Raw genomic sequence first — 23,232 nt, forward strand, 5'->3', positions numbered from 1 at the left:
GAACTGATGAGGGCTGCTCATCATCTGTCGTTGTTGGTTTGCTAACTGTCGTGGCACATTCCCCAACTTTCTTTCTGACATACCCAAGTCCTGTTCGACATGGTAATTCCTCCACTTTGTTGGGGTTGAAAATTCCTTGGCCATTAACACTCAAGCCTTTTCCTTCATACCCCATTCTCTTTAACATTTTGGAGCCAATTATTGTGGTATGATTTTCAAAAACAACGAAATCGTTATGAGGAAACATACATGAAATAGACTACTACATTTTACCTCCCATGGGTCATGCTGCAACTTTTCCAAGGCCTTGTCCTTTGCTTGCAGCTGTCCTAGCAAACTTTGTTTTTCCTCTTTCTCTTCATGTAGGCATGTCTTCAATTCATCATTTTTTGTTTAAGATTATGTTTGTTTTGCTTCAGTTCTTCCATGGCCTCTTCTGTGGCTCGCAACTAAAGCTGCAATCACTTCTTTTTCTTTGTTTCTTTATGTAGAGTTTTATACATGATTTCCACTCTTTTTGAAATGTTGACCATGGTCTCGTACATCGCTCTCTCATTCTCTGTCACTGCACGTTCCATTGTTCACGCTGCAATTCACATACACGCAAAGACCGCTCTGATACCACTTGATCCGGGTGTGAAGAAGGACCCTTCCAAGACCTTTTACTTTCGTGATGTGTTAAATTGCATTTTAAAATAACATTAATGAATACAGCTGCATGCAGAAAAGAAGAGGAACATAACAATCATTAGCACATGAAAACATAAGCTGTTGATAACGGAGTTCGTCCAGGAGGGACTACGTCTCTGGGCCCCGCTGTGAAGATGGTGTAGGCTGATGCATATCAATAATGGTGATGTACGCAAGAGATGATGTCTCGATCATACAAGGAAAAATGCCCTCATGCAGGAGTGGCTCTAAGAGATATTCCACTACTGGAATTCTCAATCAAAAGATTCCTATCAGTATGACACTAAAACATGCATGATGAGCATCTCGCCAACATGTCACAAAAGGGATCTCAAAGAAAAACACATGCATGACGACAAAAAGACTATCCCAGCAGCATAGAACAAGGGATCTCAAAGCATAACATGATGATTTATGGCAAAAAGTACATCACATAAAATATTCCACATCAAATGAAGCAAGGAATCATGACAACATGTAATAAACAAGATCCTGCATCAACATCAATCAAGGATCTGTGCAACATAATGCATAAATAAGAAGTACATGAACACATCATGTACCTCACAACCAAGGTCCATTTGAAGAAGTGGATGTCACATTGCTGAAGCTGCTCGGACCATCGATCTCAAGGCATCGATCATATGAAGATGGCTGCTCGCACATGAATGTGGACATCTGCACTAGCACTTAGAAAAGTGACTAGAAGAGCAAATGAGAGAATAAGAAATCTGAAGACGCCATTAGATTTGTGGTGTTGAGTAGTGTTGAATCGGCTATCCAAAATCCAAATTCTGAGAAGTTGAAAATTCTAGGCTTAAGGAATCTTTTAGATTCCTCCAAGATTCCTCAAAGATTCTATTCCATGGATGGACAGGAAATCTGCAAATCAGATGGTGAATCTGATCTCGCCATTGGGATCCCTGTGGAAAACCATGAAAATCAAGTATAAAATTGACTATATTCTGACATATCAAAATTTTACCTCCTTGGGAAAATTTCAAGGCTCATGGCTCCGCTCCCTATTTTCACTAAAATCATGGTTCCACATGCATTTTGGAAATGACCAAAAAATGCAGAACTCTGATGGAGAAATGGACAACACCGTTGTGCTCATGGAGATGAGAGGTGTAGAATCCATATAAATTTTGTCAAATTATGACAAAGTGAAAATTTTACCCTCCTACAAAATTCATGGTTCCTGCATTAAAATATTAACTAACTGCCTCGAAATACGTGCCCACCTTCTGCCTCAAAATCTGTGCCTGCAGTTTCTCTCCTGTTTCTTGAACTGTGTGCAAAGGTAAAGATGACTGTTTAAATAAATTTATAGGCGGATATACCAATGAAATTGGTTAGCGCATTGGTAAAATGGGAAAATGGTTAAGGAGAGGTTGGGGGATCAAATCCTGCCACTCTATATATATATATATATATTTTTTTCTTTATAACCACAAATGTATTTGAAATGGGAGTCAGGTCCACATTGGGTGGCTCGCCCCTTAAACCTCGCCCTAAAAGCATTATCGACATACTAAATATCAGCGATCGACCTTTAGAATTAGCGATTATGTATTGGCGTGTTTAAGGTATTGGCGATCGACGCTATATATGGTGTTTTTATCACATATGTATTAGCATGATATATGGTGGTTTCGATGATATATATATTGGAGATATATGAAGGGTCGAGGCGATAGGGTGTGGGCCGGGTCCACCATCGGTGGCCCGCATTTTAACAATATATGGTTATGATATATATATATATATATATATATATATATATAGATATATATATATATATATATATATATATATATATATATATATATATGCGGAGGGTTGTGGAGAAGGGTTTGGCAGGGGTTATGGTCGCCATCTCGAAACCATATATTGACTTGGTTTTTTGGTTGTGATTGCGATTAGGCCAATGGGCGTTATGGCCATTGGCCTTAAAATATATATGCGATTTGTTTTAAAGGGTTGGGGTGATTAGGCCGGTGGGGAGTTATGGCCCGTTGGCCTTATAATAAATATAATTTTTTATGAAATTTTTGGGGTGGCAGGGGTGGTGGCCTGCCACCTCATAACAAATTATATTTGATTTTTATAAGGAAGGGCCATTCTAAAACTTCTAGAAAATAAGGGTCATTGTCAAATTAACAAGGCAACAATTTCGACCGATTTTGGGAGCTAGGTTCATGCCTTGGGGTTGGTCAAATTGTAGGAAACTTGAACCTGGCCCACAGCCAAACTTTGAGCAAACTTTGATTGGCCCGTTCTTCCTCATACAAGCTCGGTTTGAAAAAATGTTCACACCTCCACGATTAGGACGATGAGATCTACGCTCTGGTCCTGGGTCGACATCATACTGAACACTTTGATTTCAAGTGTTCATAAGCCCTCTTTGTCCTATGTGTCTCTCTGGAGCCACCTAGATCAGAAAGAACCTTTGACACAAGTAACACTAGCAATCACTAGGCATGCAAACCTCACTTCTTGAAGACAAAGCATACCACTCTCCTGTGCTGATAAGTAAGAGTTGCGGAAAATCCTTAAGGCAATGGAAATTGAGCCATCATATCGGAGGGGACTCCCACATAAAAAAGTTTGAGGTCTAGCTGGGACTTCATACTAGGGTGATCCCCTGAATGTTGGAGGGTCCAACACCATCAAAATTTCCAACGCTAGAAGGAGGGCTGCCAGTTGTATATGGCTAAACATCCTCTCACACTTATTCATCAACCATCTAGTCAAGGTAGTAACTCGCACTCCCTCTCACCTACACGTGACTCTGCAGTTGGTTACTCCTCACCTCACAGGATTGAACACGAGATTCTGTATCATCAACTTCACTCCATCTGTCCCATCACTCGCCAGTTCACGAAAGGATTCAGAATGATCCCAAGCATAAAACATATTATGTACGCATCAAGAAAGTTAAAAGCCACTCCTATGGGAGTTATTGTAACGTTGGTGGAAGAAGAAGTCCTTGCTACACTTGAAGGTCTAGCAGAAGCTATCAAAGATGGATAGGAACCTATGGTATTCTGGCAAGGTGAACAAGACACTCTTGTGATCTTGGGATCAAACTTCAGTACAAGAGGTGGAGGGGAAAGCAGCGAAGGAGGTGGAGGCGAAGACGAAACAACAAACTTAGAGCCATAACCATCAGATTCTGAAAGAGAGGAAGAGGACGAGGAAGAAGAAGAGATGGTTGACCCAAATCTTTAATGGATGACTCAAGGACCATTGGCTCTTCCAGGTGTCTTGCACAAGATGCCGAAGCGAGCAGAGAGAATGAACATCAAGTTCAACCCTGACAACACGGTGAAGGTAGAAGATCACTTGGACAAGTTCTACTCACAACAATAGACCCTTGAGGTACAGTATGATGACGTAGTATGTAGATTGTTCCCATGTACCTTAGACGGTTGCCCAACTGCTTGGTATCATAGCCTTCCACCAAACTCTATACAGAATTGGGGTGCATTCAAATGAATGTTCCTTGAAAAGTTTGTTGTTGACAAGGCCCCAACCATGATACTCAAAGAATTGGGAAGCCTAAAGATGGAGGGAAAAGAAAAAGTAAAATACTTCAATTATAGGTTTACACGCATAAGTTTCCAGTGGACATTAAACCTCATGACTCTATCCTTGTTGATTACTCCATGTCCACACTGCCGACCAACATTGCGTAGTTCATCAAGCGAGCTACAAAACCAACCCTCTTCGAAAACTACGAAGAGGCTATTGCTATTGAGAAAGACCTAAGCTTGATTAGAGTCATAAAGGATAATGAATTAGAAAAGGACTCCAAGGATGTGAGTAGGAAGTCCCAAGCAATGGCGAGCAAGGGTAGAGACAAGGAAGCAACCAATATTAAGACCCTCACTCGCCATGTCAAGAAATTGACTACGGAAGTGTCTGAGCTCAAACAATAGAAAATGGACACATTTCAATGAAGCCATCCATCCATACAAAGACATGAAAGTAGCTCACTAAGTAGCAACCGGTTTGCTCCAAAAACTGCACAGAAATCTGTGTTCCAGGTCGAATAATGTGCAGATCATAAGTTTTGTTCTTTCCACGAAGAACATCACCCCGAGAACTCTTGTTCGGACTGGAAGCGAGTCACAAGCTCTCCCTGCAGCCATACACTCGATGCGAAAAGCAGTATGCAGGAGCAGCCGAAAGACACTGAGGATGAAGAAGAGGTTGCACCTAATGAAGCAACAAGTTCTGGGCACGTGGTGAATGCATATCAGTGCTTGCAAGTAATGATGAAGACGAACATTGAGAAGCAACCCCAAAAGAAAAATGATCGTTACAATATTAAGAGTAAAGGGGCTCCCCTTACACTTAGGGAAGCATAAGAAAATATGAGATTGCTCTTGAGGAAGGTTAATCCACCAGTCGCCCCAAAGCATAAAACACAGAACAAGTCTTGGAAGACAGTGGTAGACAAGAGTACCTCCATAAGAAGCAAACTGCAGAACACTTCATCGGACGACACAAACACCCGTTCTACCCTGGACACCTCAGTGAGTCTACCACCTTTAGACTACAACATTGTGGATGACATGAAGAAAACTCAGGTGAACATTAGTTTGTTCGAGTTAGCTAAGATCCAGATGTTATAGACATTTTTGTGCCTTGCATCACTGAGCATGAAATGTCAATAATCAAGGGATCCAAAGTCCCTAAACATGTTGTTCTTACCCCTAGAGGAACAAGGCCAGCAAACCACAACAATTCACAAAAGTTCTCCACCTGAAAACACTCAAAAACAAGGCAATTCTGGATCATGTCAACTGCTCCACTGAGCATCTGCGCTGAATGTCAACTGCTCCACTGTCTACCTGCGTTGAATGTCAACTGCAACAAAGGCTACCTGCACTGAGCGTAACTGGACAAGTGGCAGGCTCATTTCTCAAGGTGTCAATGCTCAGGAAGCTTCCAAAATGACACTTGCATCAGGGAATTCGACTGGTGATGAGTAAGAGGTTCCAAATCTCCAAGTGGAAGCAAGAACCTCCAAGTGGACTCCAGAACTATGAGAGGGAGAGGACACTAGTCAGTTTCATACCAGCCTCAAGCTGACTCATCCTCTCTCCAATATCCCTATATATAGATCTCTCCTACATGAGATCAGGGAGGCTGGAATTTTGTGATTGCAAAGAATTGCTGTTGGTTTGAGGTTGGATCATTGGGTGCTTAATGCTTTGAAGGGAGCTGAAGAAGGAATTCCATTCTGCTAGGAAGGAGATGCTGGGTTGGAGCCCTATGGGTTGTATCTCTTCCTGAACCTTGTTATCAATCAATAAAGCTTCTTGGTTCTTTCCTATATGCTGGTGTATTTTGTATGATTTGCATTAGTATATTTGATTTACTTCTAATCCTGAATCATTTATGAATATGTATATTTTCCTTTGTGTTGTGTCCTTCTCTTGTCGCAAGTAGCTGTTCTCTTGTCACAGGTAGCTGTTCTCTTGTGATCTCGTGGGAATCAAGTAGCTGTTCTCTTGAGCAAGCGAGGAGGCAAGTAGCTGTGGACACCCAAAGAGAAGAGGATCTAGATCGAGGGACAACCGGAAGACAACGGTAAGTCTGCCAATCTCCCCTCTTTCACAATTCATAAAGGAAGAAACCGAAGTAGCTGTATCTGTTTGTTGCTAAGGTACTGTCACACCTTAGGTGGATAGGATCGTCCTGCATAGGCATTTTTCCCCACAACACCAGAGTCAGTGAGACATCCTACTGCATTCATTGGGACAAACAACAATGAACAACACAACACCTACCAACAAGGGAGCAAGCACACCTCCCAGATAACTTTCCACTGTGCTCAACACACTCTGGAGGGAAGAAGAAAATTCAGGTTGCCCTCCATTCATGCTATCATTTGAAATTTTTAACTATAATGTTCATAATTGCTTGGTTGATTCTAACATGGTCGCCAACGTCATGCCACTTTCCATTGCATAAAAGATCAATGCGCAATGGAGCGTGACATCCACGCGAATCATCCAACTTGATCAAACATTAGTATCAACCATTGGTGAACTGTGAGATGTGATCATCAAACTCTCATGAAATTTGAGTCCACCAATGCATCAACGTAGTTGTTGTGGACATACCGGAAGCATACAGTTTGCTACTCAGTAGAGACTGGTCGAATGAGCTGGACAAATATTTTGTTACAAATTGGTCCAACATGTGGTTTCCGTACAAGGGAAAATGCAACCAAATTTGGGTATTATCTGAGAGGTATATGAAGCACAATGTTACCCCCCTTAATGGCGAGAATGAACCGTTGGCCTTCGCAGAACTCATGTTTGGAAACTACCTCCTAGAAATAACATTGGGGTGTTATCCTGCACGGCCAGCTCCTACCTGTTGATGCTTCAAAAATCGCTGCAACAACATTGGGGATAACCACCCGGTCCGGACCTTAGTACAACTCCTTTTCCGTTTGGAATAGTGGCTCCGACTGGGGATAATGGGACCAGTTTCCCAAAAGTGGATAAACGGGATGAATGGATGATTTATAAACTAAGCTAGCGGTGAGCGAATAACTAAACTATTAACAAGAATACATAAATTATGATCTATCCCGGGAATTTATTGAGCTTTAAAGTGCAGCGCTTAATGATCCGTGTCTATAAACAGGCATATAGATGACTCCATCTAACAGACAGGGACATTATTTCATTCATGATTACTGTGCTTAAATAGTTAAGCAAAGCGATTAAAGCAATATTACCACACTTATCATTTATATCATTGACATATACATGATTAAAAAAAAAACACATCATAAAACATCCAATAGTGGAATGAATATAGATCTGCTGTCACAGCGCATGCATATAATCAATAATAGCAAGAATAATCACATAACAATTCATATGAAAGGAATGAATTCAGACATAGATAGAAATACCATATGAGCTGCTTGACATTCCCAATATCAATCGCTACTTGTAGTTCTTCCTTCAACGCAAAAACATTCTCAACAAAGACAATAGTGCACAATTGCATAAAAAGCTTCCTTGTTGAATTAAGAACAACTGGTCCAGTTTCATAAAAGAATATTGACTGAAGCACAATAGTGCAAACTTCAGTCTTTTAAGTCTGGTACAAAACTTTACGACCCTTTCCAAAACAATGAAAGGGTCTATAAATACTAAATTAATCTAAATATCTATTAAACTGAAATCCTACTAAATCGGTATCAATAAATCTTGATCCTATTTCCCTCAGCGATCTGGCAATCGGCGGCATGATTCATCAAGTAGGCTACTTGCCTTTAAATCTGAGCTGACTTATTGCAAGCATTGGCTCTACTTCAGGAGGTTTGTTGAGGCGCGAACTGAGCTGGGCGGCATAGGTGGCATCCTGAATATCGGGAATTATATACCCGATCGCATCTGTTAGGCACTTAAGGGCGGCTCTCTGTGTATGCGGCTTAATCAGGAAGAGCCAATATGCCTCGAAGGTTAAACTGTTAATCCCAGCGATTAATCTCCCCTTTTCCTCTAAATCAGGATAACATGATTGCTCCAATGTGTTTGTTGTTGTCAACTTTCCTGGTGTACATTGGGAAATCATATTTGATAAGTAGAGAGTGTTGTTAACTAGTTCAACTAGATTGCTGGAAGTTGATTTGCATCTTGAAGCCGCCCTCTCTGCTTTCATCATCTGAGACTGCCATTCTATGAAGAGTATATCTTTATGTGTTTCTAAGATCCTGGGAAAATTTGCTGCTCTCCCTTGATCAGAATCTTGCCAGTCAAGAAATGCAGTTATGATCTCTTCGGCTTGATCTAATTCATTTCTGGCCTTCTCTACCTGCTGATTTATGGATGTCGTTAACTCACACAGTGGCTCTGCCTGAGCGATTTGTTGACACAGGAGCCTAATTTGGGATATTAATGCAGTGTTTATTTGTAATGCTTCTGCTCTGAATTCATCCACTTGTGGAGCGCCCTTTATTTTTTTGAGCTGCGATGACAATTGAGCGATTTGCTCATCCTTTGTTTTCATCATTTGCTCGTTTGCTGCCCTTAATTGTGCCAATGCCTCTGATAATTCCTTCTATTTCTTGATCGCGCTTTGGTCGATCCTTTGCTTTTCTGCTTGCAATTGCTGAGTTAATTGACTGTTCACTTGCTGTTGTGTCAACAATTGCTGCTCTGCCTGTTCTGCCTTCTGCTTTGTCTCAGCCAACTCTGCCTGTAATGCGAAAATTTCTTGATCCTTGGTTTTCAGTAGAAGACTTACCTCTGATGCCTTATCGATTGTCGTTGCCGAATAGGCTCCCGCATACTGTGACAGTTTTGTCAGGTCATCGGAGGGGTCAAATTCCTCCTTCCAAACCACGCTGCCCGTAACAGTTTGCTCTGGGAAAAGGGAAGGTTGATCAATCTTCCTTCTTTTCCTTTGTCGTTTTACCACTGCTTTATGCCTCGGGCTGTAGAAAACATCCAGGGGAGGAATATCTTCTACCTGGAGAATGATTTGGTCGGAGGGGTCTTTTGGTATTACCTCAACATCCTTAGAAATGGGTGGGCCACTGGTTCCACTTAGAACCTGAGGTGAAGTGATGTCCTGTGTATCGTTTGTCTTGGAAGTGTCTGTATCCTTTGAACATTCCAACCCACTGATGATAGAGTCAAATTGCTTCCATTCTTGGAGCAATTTAGGGTCAATACGAGTATCTATATTGACATCAATGGTGGTTTGTTTTTGCTTTTCGGCTTGGGACTCCTTCCGCACTTCTTCCTGCTCTTTCTTCTGTTGCTCCTCCTGCTCTTTCATTTGTTGTTCCTCTTTCTCTTTCCTCTGTCTTTCCTCTTGTGCTCTCTTCTGATTTTCTTCCTGTTCTTTCCTTTGCCTTTCCTCCTGTTCCTTCTTATGATCCTTTGTTGTAACCGGAGGTTCCTTTGACTGTTGCCGACCAGGCTCGCTTGATGATGTTGCTGGGGTTGTTGCTAGCAAATCTAGAGGCAGAGTTTGCAACCTCTGTTCTCTAAGTTTATTAAATTCAGTCAACCCTTCATCATTATATTTCGCTATGGCGAATGATTTAACCTGATTTATTGACTCAGCTGAAGAGAACAGGTCGTCAAAGATATCTTCCTTATGATCAAATCTTGTCAGTTTGGCCTGTTCTAATGCATTATAGGCAACTTTATTTGGATCGAAATGCCTATTTGGGAGAGTCGCTAGAGTCAAGGATTGAATTTTTGTGGCTTCCTTTTCTGCATGTTTGAGGTCATGCAGGGTATATACACCACACTTCAAAGGAAAAGAGGGCCAGCCTTGCTTCTTATTTTTCTTGAGCGTTTGTTTAACACTCTTTGCAATGATTTGGTAAGAAATTTCCCTTGCTAGCAGTTTATCCGGTATGTAAAAAGGGAGGACATGCGGTCTGGCTTGGCTACCAAAAACTCTTATGTAGGTAAATCACTCCTCTCCAAACCATCTACCTATTCCGGTTAAATCAATTCCGGCTTGATATGAAATCTTGGGAGCAGGTTTATCGAAAATGGAATAATAAATAGGCAACATAAAGCCATTACAGACTTGGTATAGATGATGTTTATAAGAAGATTTCTACAATTTCTGATGATATATATGAATAGGCGTGGGGTCTTGTGCAGTCCACCTCTAGCCGAGTACGGGGAATTTAGAGTTAAAACAGAGGGTATCTAGAATATAGGCACTGTAATAAAATGGGGGAATTACTCTTTCAGAAATACGGGTCTTGCTTCTAAACTCAAGCACAGCTTGTGCTAATTTGTCATAAAGGATGGTGGCCCAATCCATAATTATACTGTTGCATGCTGCTTCCATTAGAGGAACCATTTCTATGGTAATATTAGCAGAGTCATGCAATCCCCATAATCTACACATCCTTATTCCAGCATAGCATTAAGGAGAAGCCATAGAATCAATCGAGTACTTACCGGAAGATTCGTGTTTGTGCTTGGCCGGATTTTGTCTCCAATCCCGGATGGGTTCGGATTCAACTTCATTTTCATTTGCCAATTTCTCCAGGAACGCCTTATTATATATCTTCTCTGGCTCGGGCAAATGATACATTTGGCTTAGATCATCCGCCCTGAATGATCCGAAAATTCTCCCGTCTCTGGTGCTGAAAGTTCTATCCAAGATTGGGATTTCTTCAATCACCCATCGCACGACGTCTGTGTATGGGAGAATTTGCTCCCTGGCCGCTATCCTGTGAAGGAAAGAGTCGGCTAAATCCTTGAGATTACTCTCAGACTTCCAAGTTAAATCCACAGTAGGTTCTACTATTGTCCTTGCTGGTTCTTCGGCTTCAATCAGGTTGTAAGTGCCTTGCCAAGTAACTCTGGTGAGACCCGTACATGTAGTATCAGATATCAAGCCCTTCTTTTTGTCCATGACAGCTTGTCCTGCAGCTGGTGTAGCAGAAGCGCCTGTGGTCTTCTTGGATTTCTTCCCCATCTTGCTTGAGCTTTCTTCTATGGATGAATTCTGCACAGCGGTGAAAATAAACGTAACACAGAGATATGCTAATGAAAATCCAATATGGGAAAGATATATTGATCAAAGCGTGCTGAGAGATTAACTCTTAAAAATGGCTGCGGATACAATCCATGGGAAGATCTTACAATTACATTAAATGGCCGTTTAAGACCTGCCACCCCTTAAATGCTCATTATACCATTATTCGGCCGAATGGCCCGTTTAAGCGTGCTATGGATATTTTGGCGGTTGAGTGCAGGTGATCGATTACTTAAGAGATCAAGCTTTAAATATGAACGGATCATAATATCCCTCCATTTAACGATTTTTTGAAATCCGTGCTATATCATAATCGGGCGTCGGGAACACTTAAATCCTTATGTTGACAATTTTGAAACCCCGATCGCCGATAGCGATATCGCATCGCATCGGGAGAATTGGTGTTATATAAACATATGGATAGCATACCACCGACCGCCGATAGCGAAATCACATCGCATCGGAGTGAAAGGGCATAACAATGTGCATAGATAGTGTATCGCCGATTGCCGATTGCCGATATCGCATCGCATCGGGGGTATGACCTGGGCGCCTTATTATTGTGCATAGGATATTGCCGATTGCCGATTGCGATATCGCATCGCATCGGGGTGAATGGCTTAAGGTGCTTTAAGACTGCGTATAAAGTATCGCCGATAGCCGATAGCGATTTCGCATCGGCGGGAACCCACATGTCACTTATTTGTGTTTTCTATGTCATTGCGATATGCGATCTTGCGATCGCTTTATCGCAATGATAAAAGATTGTTTTATTTGATCAAAAATGGGTTTTTCAAAAGGTTTTATATAATGTCTTCATTTGGTTTGCGGACCTTTTTCAAATAATGCAATATTGATACCAATTAACTTCTAAAGGGACCCATTTCATATAATAATTTTGTAAATATAAATGATATGAAATGGGGGGTTGTTGTAGGGCACAACACAACCCCACCAGACACGCAGTTGGGACTCCTTCCTTTTCCCAACTGATGGCAACGAAACATGTACAGTGCATTGTACCAATAGTAGCAGTAGCAGTAGCAACAGTAGTAGTAGCAGTACTAGCATGTCAGATGATCTGTGTATAAATGAGCTGTGCACCATAGATTTTGACGGATAAAAAAAGCACGATAGCTCAAGAATCGGGTATATCACAATCATCCAAAACAATAGAAAATGCATGATTTCCAGCTTCTTGAAGTTCAAATGCAAAAACAGAGTTGCTAAGTATGAAGCACTCATTTTGGGCTTACAAAGGGCCACCAGCCTCAACATGGTCACACCCAAAGCAATATTGCACCCTGTGAATAGTATTGATGCTTTCAAAGACACAATAGTTGATGAAGATGAGCATGTCAGCCTCTGAAAACTGCGGTTGGTGGCAAGAAAGGAAACCTCATTCCCAAGGTTTTGGTTTCTCTCAACAAGATCTATGATTTACAGAACTTTTGTCAAGGGCCAAGAAATAACAGAACCCCCAGGTCCACCAATATGAACGAATAGAGCAACTTGGGAACCAATCATGATCTGAAGTTAGTTAGTCTCGGTACAAATTACACACTGAAATAGCGAAAAACTTTTGGCTGCTTAATCAAACAATACCAGGATGTATCCACATGGGTAGATGACGACCTTAGTGCATACAATGCACAAAGAATCCAACACGAGATTCTAAGCAAAGGAGGAGCCAAAACATTGTAGCAGAAGCTAGGTAAAACACATATGTCATTTGAACTCCTTATATAGAAAGAATTGACTAAGTTTTTGGATGTTTGGATTAATTACAAAGGTCGTCACCATACATGGGTTTCTAATTTAAGTTTTGCACGTAAGAAATCTGGGGAAATTCACTTATGCTTCAATTTCAGAAACTTGAACCACTCTTGGAATAAAAACAACTACCCCATGACATCATCAGAACCTATGTTGCACACAGTATCTGAAGGAGTAGTATCGTCTTCACCTAAAGGTCTTTTGGGATACCACCAGGTTCTGGTAGTAGAACCTGATAGTCTTATACTAGTCCACAAGATTCTTGGCCCACACATGTACCATCTTCCATCAATTGATGGGAGGATTGACAAGCTTCCTGTCAACGACCAAGATCTCAAGCATCACTCCTAGTAGGCTAGGCCGCGCCCCATGCCATGTACATAGTCTGCTTGCTTCTTGTTGTTTTCATTTTGTTTCCTTTTCTTAATATCTTTGTTTTACTTTATTTTGTTCTACTTACTATTTTTTTTTACGTTTGTTGGTTTGTTTGATATATTACTATTTTTTTTCCAGAAATAAGTGTTGCCAACCACTACATTCTGGATTTTGAATAGAGTATGTGGCTGAAATTTGAAGAGACTTGTGACAGTGCGGCACTTGGAAAATTTATGCCCGTCTTCTCTGTGCTTGGTTATAACCTTCGACTGATCAAGTATTGATGGAAAATATGAACCCTCTACAAGGGAAGTTTTTGTCCAACCATGAGCCTGTGTCTGCACTGGGAAGCTCCATGCCTATACTCAGCCTTTTGCTCTATGTGTTCAAACTCATCCAACTAGTAGAAATGGAGAAAGTGAAAATCTAAATGAGAAAACTAATGTCAGAGGTATTACATGCTTCTCTAAAAGAACAACCTTTTCTGCTCTCAATAAGTCAGGATCCCTCTTCCTCCCCAAAAATAAATAAGTGTCTATGCACAGTCCTCTTGAAAATTACAAAGGAAAAAAAGAGAAAGGCTTCTTGTGTAGAGAGGTGAAGCATAAAATTCCACTGGGGTACTGACCAGGCTCACTGGTAGTGGAGAAATGTGTGTGTTCCTACGTGATTCCGTCGGGGTACTGTCTAGGCCTGTTGGCAATGGAGCAACACTAGAGATGAAAACTTATACTCTGAAAATCTTCAACTCGCGAGCTAAACTACCCTTCCCATCTTCGAAACACCATGATCAAGATGAAATTTTGATTGTGTTTAACTGAGTTGGCAGAAGCTGAACCATGTATGTCCATGTGGTAAGTGGGGAAGCCAAAGTAACCCGCACAACAATTCAATACTCCCCGAAAGACCAATGCCCTATGTTATCAATGAACCAAAATAGAGAAGTTGGAGTTCTACCAGTGCGTTGCCAACTGTTGTAGTGGCTACAACCACCCTCGAAAATTTTGGCCTGCACCCAATTTTGTAGCCTCCTTCAAGAGTTTCACTTGATGGTTGCATACACTTAGGTTCACTCCGTGAGCTTGTGTGAGCCTTCAAACCCACCTTGCTTAGTTATTCCACCAAATATTTTGCGTGTTGATGGTAATGTCATGCTTACGACCATCTCAATGGCAGAGCTGAGGTTTGCAAAGATTGGGGACCACTGGGATGACGCAACAGTAGGTAAGGTCGCTGAATTTCTCCACGAATATGAGGATCTGTTCCCTGTGAAGTTTTCTGATCTGAAAGGGATAATATGGGACTTGGGTGTCATGAATATCACTCTAAAAATGGACATGAATCCAGTTAAGCAAAGGCCTTACCACCTCAACCAGAAGTATAAGGAAAGGTTCCACTTGGAGTTGGATAAAATGCTTGCAACAGGCATCATTGAACCAGTAAAAGAGTCTGATTGGGTAAGCCCCACGGTAGTTCAGGACAAGAAACAGAAGGATGAGATACGGATATGTGTACATCTCAGGAAGTTGAATGATGCTTGTGTGCATGATCCTTTCCCAACTCCATTCACTAATGAGGTGTTGGATAATGTTGGTGGCCAAGAAGCGTATTCATTTACTGATGGGTTCTCAGGGTACCATTAGATCACGATCGCGTTAGAGGATAGAAGTAAGACGACCTTCACAACTAAATGAGGATGCTTTCAGTATATAATGATGCCTTTTGGGATGAAGAACACGCTGGAGATCTTCTTGTGCGTAGTCATCATAGCATTCAAAGATTTCATGCACAAACTTCTGGAGGTATACTTTGATGATTCGACACTATTTGGCCTGGTAAAGCGCCATGTAGCAAGTCTGCGCTTGATGCTGGATACATGTCGAAGGTACCAGATCACACTCTATTTAAAGAAATGTTTGTTCTACGTCCCTTATAGGATCTTGCTGGGTCACGTGGTATGTAGACAAGGCTTGATGGTAGACCCTAAGAAGATCATGGTTATAATCAATTTGGAAGCACTAAGAAGTGTGAAACAGCTGCGCGCGATGTTGGGGCATACAAGGTACTATAGAAAGTTCATCAAAAGTTATGCTCAGATCACTGCAATAATGGAGAAACTGTTAAAGAAGGATGCTACATTCTGCTTGAATGAGGAATGTTAGAGGATCTTGGATGAGCTAAAAGAGAAAATGTTCACCGCGCCGATCCTAGTCTTCCCAGATTGGAAGAAGGAATTTCATGTGCATGTGGACGCGTCATGTATTGCGCTAGGAGTAGTACTGACACATGCAGGTGAGGGAGAGTTGGATCATACTATAGCGTTTGCCAGTAAGAAGGTATTTGAATCTGAGAAGAATTATTCAATGACAGAGTGCGAAGGTCTGGCTATGGTATATGTGCTCCAGAAGTTCAAGCACTGCTTGCTAGGCAGACACTTTAAGATGTATACATACCATTGTTCATTGAATTAATTGGTGATCAAGCTTGTGTTGGGGGGAAATATGCAGATGGTTGTTTCTATTTTAGGAATATGATTTTGAGGTTATTATGAAACCAGGATGATTCAATTCTAGGCCGGATCATCTGTCATGCATTGAAACAGGAGAGGAGCTTACTAATTTGGAGGAAGGACTACTTGGCACATAGCTCATTGTGGTGTGTGTCGCGGACAGTCACTTTGAAGATATTATACACTATTGGCTTAGTGGGGCCTGACCCAGATTCATAAGTTATTTAGCCAAGCAAATCCCGGTACTACTGGCTCTTTCGACAATAGTCCGCGGAGCGCGAGTTGAGGTCTCACCCGAAGTAGTATGGGAGGGTGCTAGAACTAGGTTTTTGCACCCTGGGGATGTCTGATATCAGGTGATTGGTACATGGTCCAACCTTCGCACATACTGCACTACACGCACTAGCAGTACCTCGCACCCCGTGATACTTTCTTCGCGCAGTTCTAGCCACAGCGCCACTCGTGTTATTTACCCAAGTCTTCCTTAGTTAGGTTATGTTAGCTAATTACTTAGATTATTTTCATATATAAGCATTCATATGAGTATTCATTAAGTGTGCAGTAAATAAACAGAGTAAAAGTAATGTATAACATCAAAATATGGATTCAAGAATAGATGGACAGAGTAAACTTCCCTTTATTAACTTTCAACTCCAAGTACAAACCCGACTCCGCCCTGTGCACTTAGCTGCATGGGTCCACACACTTAGCTGAAGACTCTACTAGGCCTCTGCACACTGAGCTATAGAGCCTCTTCCTACTACTATGACCCAGTACACTTCAGATTCCACTCTAACGTCGAACCATGCCTTCACTATTCTATCTATTATTACCTTTTCTATCTATCTTTACACTTAGAGCCTCACTCTGTTTATACAATCCCATGGTCTGCAGACCATTGTTAGGCCGACACAACTTTACATTAAATTACAATATTTTAGGGCAGACAACCCTATGACTCATCCTAGACTTCACGCTTTGTGCTTGCAATTCATGGAGTCTTACAATCTAATTGAACAAAACTTGGGCTTTGAGCCCCAAAACATACTGTGGGGGATCCCATGCCCAATAGGCCTCCAACATAATCATCGTGACTCATCCCAAGTCACTCTGCTGGTGCGACGATCTTGGCACAGAACCCCTCCAACTATGCATGGGTTGTGCAAAGGTCCACAGTGCACTGTTCTGCCATCTGCTGGATCTACTTGACTCTTTTGGCTGAATGCTCGCTGTCAGGGGCAAATCCCTATCTTATAGCATGCATCACCTTCATTTGTGTGAGCTTTCCTTTGATGTTGGTAGTGATGAGGGAGGCCTCATCAATCCAAGGCTGGATGTGCACTTTAAGTACTGCCTCTTTCTATTGTGCGACATCCACCTGTTCTTTCAATGCCTTCACTTGTTGTAGCTTCGCTAGTTGTTGGGTTAGGACAATTGTCTGCACCATTCCGCGCACACTGTCATACTACACTTGAAGCTCCTACGCCTTTGTTTCTAGGCATTGTATGGTGGGGTCCTCCTATAAGAAAGTGAGAACCGCAAAGGATTCTTCCAACATAGTAGTACAGTTCTGCACTGCCTATCCTATTTCCTCCAACCCTTTTTGTAAAGTGCCACTGCATTATTCCCTAACTTCTGGGGGCATGGATGATTGCGCCTTTAATCACAGTTCAGCAATATGAAGGTTGAGGTCCAGTTGTATCCTCGTTGCTTCCTCCTTTGCCACACAGAATCCACTGGCCAATCCGTGAATTCACTCTCCTACTAGTAGATCTGCCCATACAGCCAATTCCGGGACAGTTCTATAAGCATCGTCCACTGTTTATGCTATTTCTTGAGTCTGAACAATGAGTTCATCACGTTGCTGACTGAGATGTTCCATATTGATCTTTTTTTTGCTCAATACCTGTAGCACATGACCTTCTTTGGCACGGAGCTCGGCTATGACCCCATCTTGTAACTGGTACAGGGTTTCTCATGGAAGGGCAGCCAAGTTTATGCTCAACCCGTTAATCCTGCCCACCGCAGCTTGGTCAACTTCATTTTCTACTGCTAACGTGCCCTCAAGGAACATGAAAGTGTTGGTCATGTGGGCGTGCAACATCTATTCTGTCTCTGATGTACATGTTGCGGCATATGGGGCCATCGTTCTTATCTGAGGAGGCTGCACTTGTAGTCCCTGTAACTACATTTGTAATGCCCCCAATACAGTGTTCTCCTCCACCATCACTTCTTAGAGCACGTCCTTAGTGTCATCACGAACCGTTTCGTGAATGTCAAAAAGATCACCTTCTGTAAGCGTGATTGGGTCCATGGATGTCTTGGATGCCTTCGTCTTCTTTATGGGGATTGGTTTCTCAAGGAGGCGCGACCGTTTTAGCTCTTGCGAGGTGGTTTCCGGATCCGCGTGCTCTTTGTCTAGGTCGATGTCCTCAGCCCCCTTCCCTGTGGCCATTTCATGGCCCCCCTTAGCCTCTTTTATTAGCGTTGTTGTTGTTTTCGCTGTCTGCACCATTGTTGTTGCATTGGCCGTGTTCTGCTATGTGGCTGCTTCTTGTTCCTAATGCCTCTTTTTGGCCAGCTGCTCAGTCCTTCCTTTGTTGGGCTACAACCTTCTCCATTCTTGCTAAGTCTGTGGTACGCCACTCCAGAGGCCATGTTTCCAATACTGTGAAGATGGCATCATCAGTGGCAATAAATGGAAGCTTTTTCCATTCCTTTGCTAGATCCTTCCATGCCTAGACTTGAATGTTGTGCATGTCCGATTTAAACTTTGCAAAGCTCTGTAGAGTGGCGTACACTATGGGTGACAACCGTATTCTTCTATTGATCCACATCCAGATGCTTGCCTCCATCAGCACCCAAAAAATCTTGATCATGTGAATCTGCTTTACATCCTTCGTGGCCCAGAGCAAAGCATACTTCACGGCCTCAGGAAGGTCTTGGTCGATAGGTGGGAACTGGCTATTTATCGGTAGTTCACCTGCTACCAGCCAGATGGATAAGAGCAACCACACATAGTGGAAGGTCTTACCCTGCACTTGGACCTCCTTGTAGTTCAGTAAAAATTCCTCACAAAGGAACTCAACCTAGTTGAATTGGACCCCCTCCACGCACTGCTCGGCCAGCGCAACCACAAGCGTTGGTACTTCATCGGCACGACACCTCCGCATTAATTTTCTGGCTAGGAGCTGGGTGGCTACGTGTATGTCTTTGTTCTTGATACTCACAATCGCATAGCCACGCTTCTTATTCTCTAGCTTGTACTTGGTTTTCATGGCTTCCACGAGAGCCAAATCGCTGCTTTTACCAGCTATTTCCTCGGGGTCCCTTCCCTTACAGGGAAGCCGAAAAATCCTATGAATAAGTTCTGTCGTGATGGGAATAGGCTCCTCCAGCCATAGATACCCATCATGCACCAGGCACAACAACTACCTCATGATGAAAATGGTGATGGGCGCACGGTAAAAGTGGGTATCCATCGTAGATGAAGTAACCCGACCTTATCCACACTGCGCAATCATTTTCGCAGCTCCAATGTGATCACTGGCCCCTCCAACTTCTGTTTCATCAAGATTTCCATCGTCAGGTGCGGGAACTTCTCATTGTCTGCAAGGTCCCAATCTTCGAATTTCAGGGTAGGCACCCAGCCGAGGGGCAGACCCTCAAAAGTAATTCCATTGGGGAGGAGTGAGGTCTAGAGCGCACTCTTCGTGGCCTCCAGGTCTTTGGCCACCCTAAATTTTGCTTTCCATGAAGGGACGTACGTGGGTAACTTTATCACGGAAGGCATTGGTGGGACAACGTCCTCCACATCGTCTTGCACCTCTATTTGAACAATTAGCACCTGTAAGTCTTCCTCCTCTTCATCTGATTCAATGGTGACAACTTTGCCTTTTTCTTCCATTGACAATTTGCCGAATCGTGGGTTTCTTAGGGATACACGAACTGGTCCCATAGTCTGCTTATCTTTCCTCGGCTTCGGCGTCCGTGGCGATTTTGGAACTTCTAGTGCAACCCCCACATCTTCGGGCTCCTCATGGACCATATGGAGCTCCACGGTCTCACCAGTAGTATCTTTGGCGAATCACACTCCTGGTTTGGTAGCAGTCATCATGTTTACAAGGGATATGTTCTGTCACGTACTCAAAGGTGGTAAGAGTGCTCAACGCTTTGCTATGGGGTAAAATACACGAAATGAAAACTACCCTCGAAATTCTTCCCGAGACTTCTGACAAACCATAAGGTTATTTGTAAAAGGTACTTGTTACACACATGTTCATCTATCTGACATATATTAACAGGATATGGAGAAAGGATCACCTTTTGTTCCTTCTAGATTTGCTTGGGGATCTCCGTGCAGTAAGAAGAACTCCTCCTGACCGGCTCCAAGACGATTCTTGCAAAAAAGAATGAAGCAAACAAATCACAGCATATACTTCTGAAAATTAATGTTAGAATCCTTAACAAACATGTATAAATTTGTAACTTATCTACTCAACACAACAAGCATCAGAATGAAAAAATAAATGCACAATATCACCAACACTTTGAGTAGGGAACACAACCGTAGTCCTATATTCAGAATAGAAGAGTGATTACAACAACCTTGTTGTATCAGCCTTCCTTATCCCTTCTTCTTCTCTCTCTCTCCTTCTTTCAGCTAGCTCCTTCAAGAATATGACAATATCACAACAGCACCATGTACTATCCTTCTAAATGCTCTGACCATTTTGCAATGGCCCTCTCGTTGTTCCCCAACTCCACCTGTAGTTCATTTACGTAAAAACCATGAACCTACCTCATTTACCAACTTTTTCCAATTTTCCTCTGTTTCCAGAATAGAATTTCTCCAAATATCTTGATTTTTGGAGTTTCCCTGCATTTCTTGTGCAAATTTAGGGAAATAATATCTAGATATTTAATCGCAGATTCATTGGCATAACCACTTGAGCATCACTAAAGTTCATTAACTCTCCCCTTGGTCTAACAACAAGAGTTAGTAGGTTGATTAACGCTCCTTTATGCTTGTAAACAAGCTTTATAAAGCAAGTTATCAGTGTACAGAGAGTGTTAGTGTGGATTCTAGGCCTGCAACTGTGGTCATTCTTTTAGTCATCTTGTCTTTCTCCTCTGAGCTGATTAGGAGGTCAATTTGTCCTATAACATATGTCTCCTAAAGTATGAGATCAGAGGCAGAGATGATGGTCGAAATACTTTATGAAAATACTGTAGTTTCCCATCAAAATCTTTGTAGAGAGAATTTTCAGGCGATAAGGAAAACCTGATACAACAAAAGTACATATATATGAACTGCTAAAATCATGTCTTGAGTCAAGCATTCCCATGCTCAGTAGCTATGTCAAAGTAACTTTCTCCTTAGAGATATAACAATGCTGGCCACCAATATGGCACCTGGCGGATCCAGTGTCATAATAGATTATCCTGAAATGGCTATATTCAAAGAACAATATTGCAGCTTGGGAGAGGAAACAAGGCCAAATGATGCAAACCTCTATCCAAGGTCTTGATTCCCACTTCACCGAACAACATAGATTGGTACATGTGATAAAATGAGTTGATGTCAAACATGCACGAAATCATTTGATTACCAGCCAATAATGGAGACTATTAACAGATGTGAGGAAGGCCACCGATAATGGTGATGGTCTCCAAGATGCACAGTGCAAACTAGCGAGTGTGAAAGATTTTTTGTCGTCGAACACTCGTAGAATCTCTTAACCAGGAGCCAATGATGAAAACCCATGATCAAGCACAAGGTAACCTGCCACTAATGTCTGCAAGCACCAAGGCACTGAATGTGTTTTTGGGTTATCTTCCTAGATAGAGTGTTGAAGTCGATAGGAAGGAACCTGTCAAAAGGTAGGCAATGACGTGTCCTACATCAGTCAACACGAAACCGGACAAGGATGATTTTGTTTTTTGAAGAATATTTTGAGCTTTTGGGTCTAAACAATGGGGGGCATGATTAAAGGATATGTAGGGTCAGTTGATTGAGGAAACAAGTAGGGGCCCTTGAACAATAGAAGGCACGCCAATGGTTTTAACCAGATAACACTAGACTCATGAACACTACAGAGTGTTTAAGATACGGAGATGCAATGGCATCAAGGTATATGGGCTAAAAACTCAGAGGTTGGTAGGGTTCATATTGAGAGGCTATCAAAATGACGGTTTATCTGAGGGAATGCCATGTTTAAGGGAACTTTTGCTGCCAAACCACGCTTCAGGATACGGTTGTATTTCCACTTTCCTCGTCTGATTTTTAATGAGTCTAGACGGGTAAACTCATCGATATTTTCATGTTTAGAGAGTATGAAAAGGATAAAAAAAGAACGACTCTTTGCCCTATCTAATTAGTTTAATGAGTCCAGAGAGGCAGACTCATTGATTTTTTCATTTTTTAAGAGTCTGAAAAGTATCGTTAAAAGAATGACTCTATATCTTGTCTGTGTATTTAAAGAGTATAGACTAGAGAACTCGGTGATCTTTTCATCTCTAGAGAGTCTGAAAAGATCGTAAAGAGAGACTCCATGGTGGCGCCTTTGTCATAGTTGTTAAACGAGTGTGACAAAAGGTTAATAGTATACCCGTATCGATTAATTTTCTGTATTTAATCTACTGGACCTGGATAAAGAGAACCTTTTTGCAATAGATGTCGACCTCATTTTGTTACGAGTACTAGGAGGCGGACTAAACTCGTGTTTTTTCGTGACACTTTAATGAGCTCGGTAACAAAAACTCGAGATTTTTCATTTTTTTAACGAGCTTGAAAAAGGTACCTAAAAGAATGCTCGGGTCATCTTTAGCATGTTTAACGAGCAACAAGACACATCTTGGTTTTCTTTTCAATTTAAAAAGCAAGGAAAAAGTGCCTAAAAAGGATGCTCCATTTGGTCTTTTTCAGTTTATGAGTTGGAACTAGATCAAAAAAGAGGTGCTCAGAGCATCATTTGCATCTGTTTAACGAGTGCAAAGGATGAAAAGCTCGGGGATGTTTGTATTGTTTAAAGAGCGATAAAATATCCCAAAAAAGTGCTTTACGGGTTGTGGTATATATATTTAAAGAGTTCTACCACAAAAACTCGGAGGTGTTTATATTTTTTAAAGAGCGATAAAATGTCTCCAAAAGTGCTCTATTTATCTTTGCATAGATTTAACGAGCACAAGGAAAAAAGATTTATATTTTTTAAAGGGCAATAAAATATCCCTAACAGTGCTTTATTCATCTTTGTAGTAGTTTAACGAGCCCAAAGAAGAAGACTCGAGGTTTTTTGGATTAACGAGTAAGAAAAATACCATAA

This window comes from Pinus tabuliformis, chromosome 1_2 (assembly GCF_031772625.1).
Source record: "Pinus tabuliformis cultivar Carrire ecotype Pingquan chromosome 1_2, CPIR1, whole genome shotgun sequence".
Classification (NCBI taxonomy): domain Eukaryota; kingdom Viridiplantae; phylum Streptophyta; class Pinopsida; order Pinales; family Pinaceae; genus Pinus; species Pinus tabuliformis.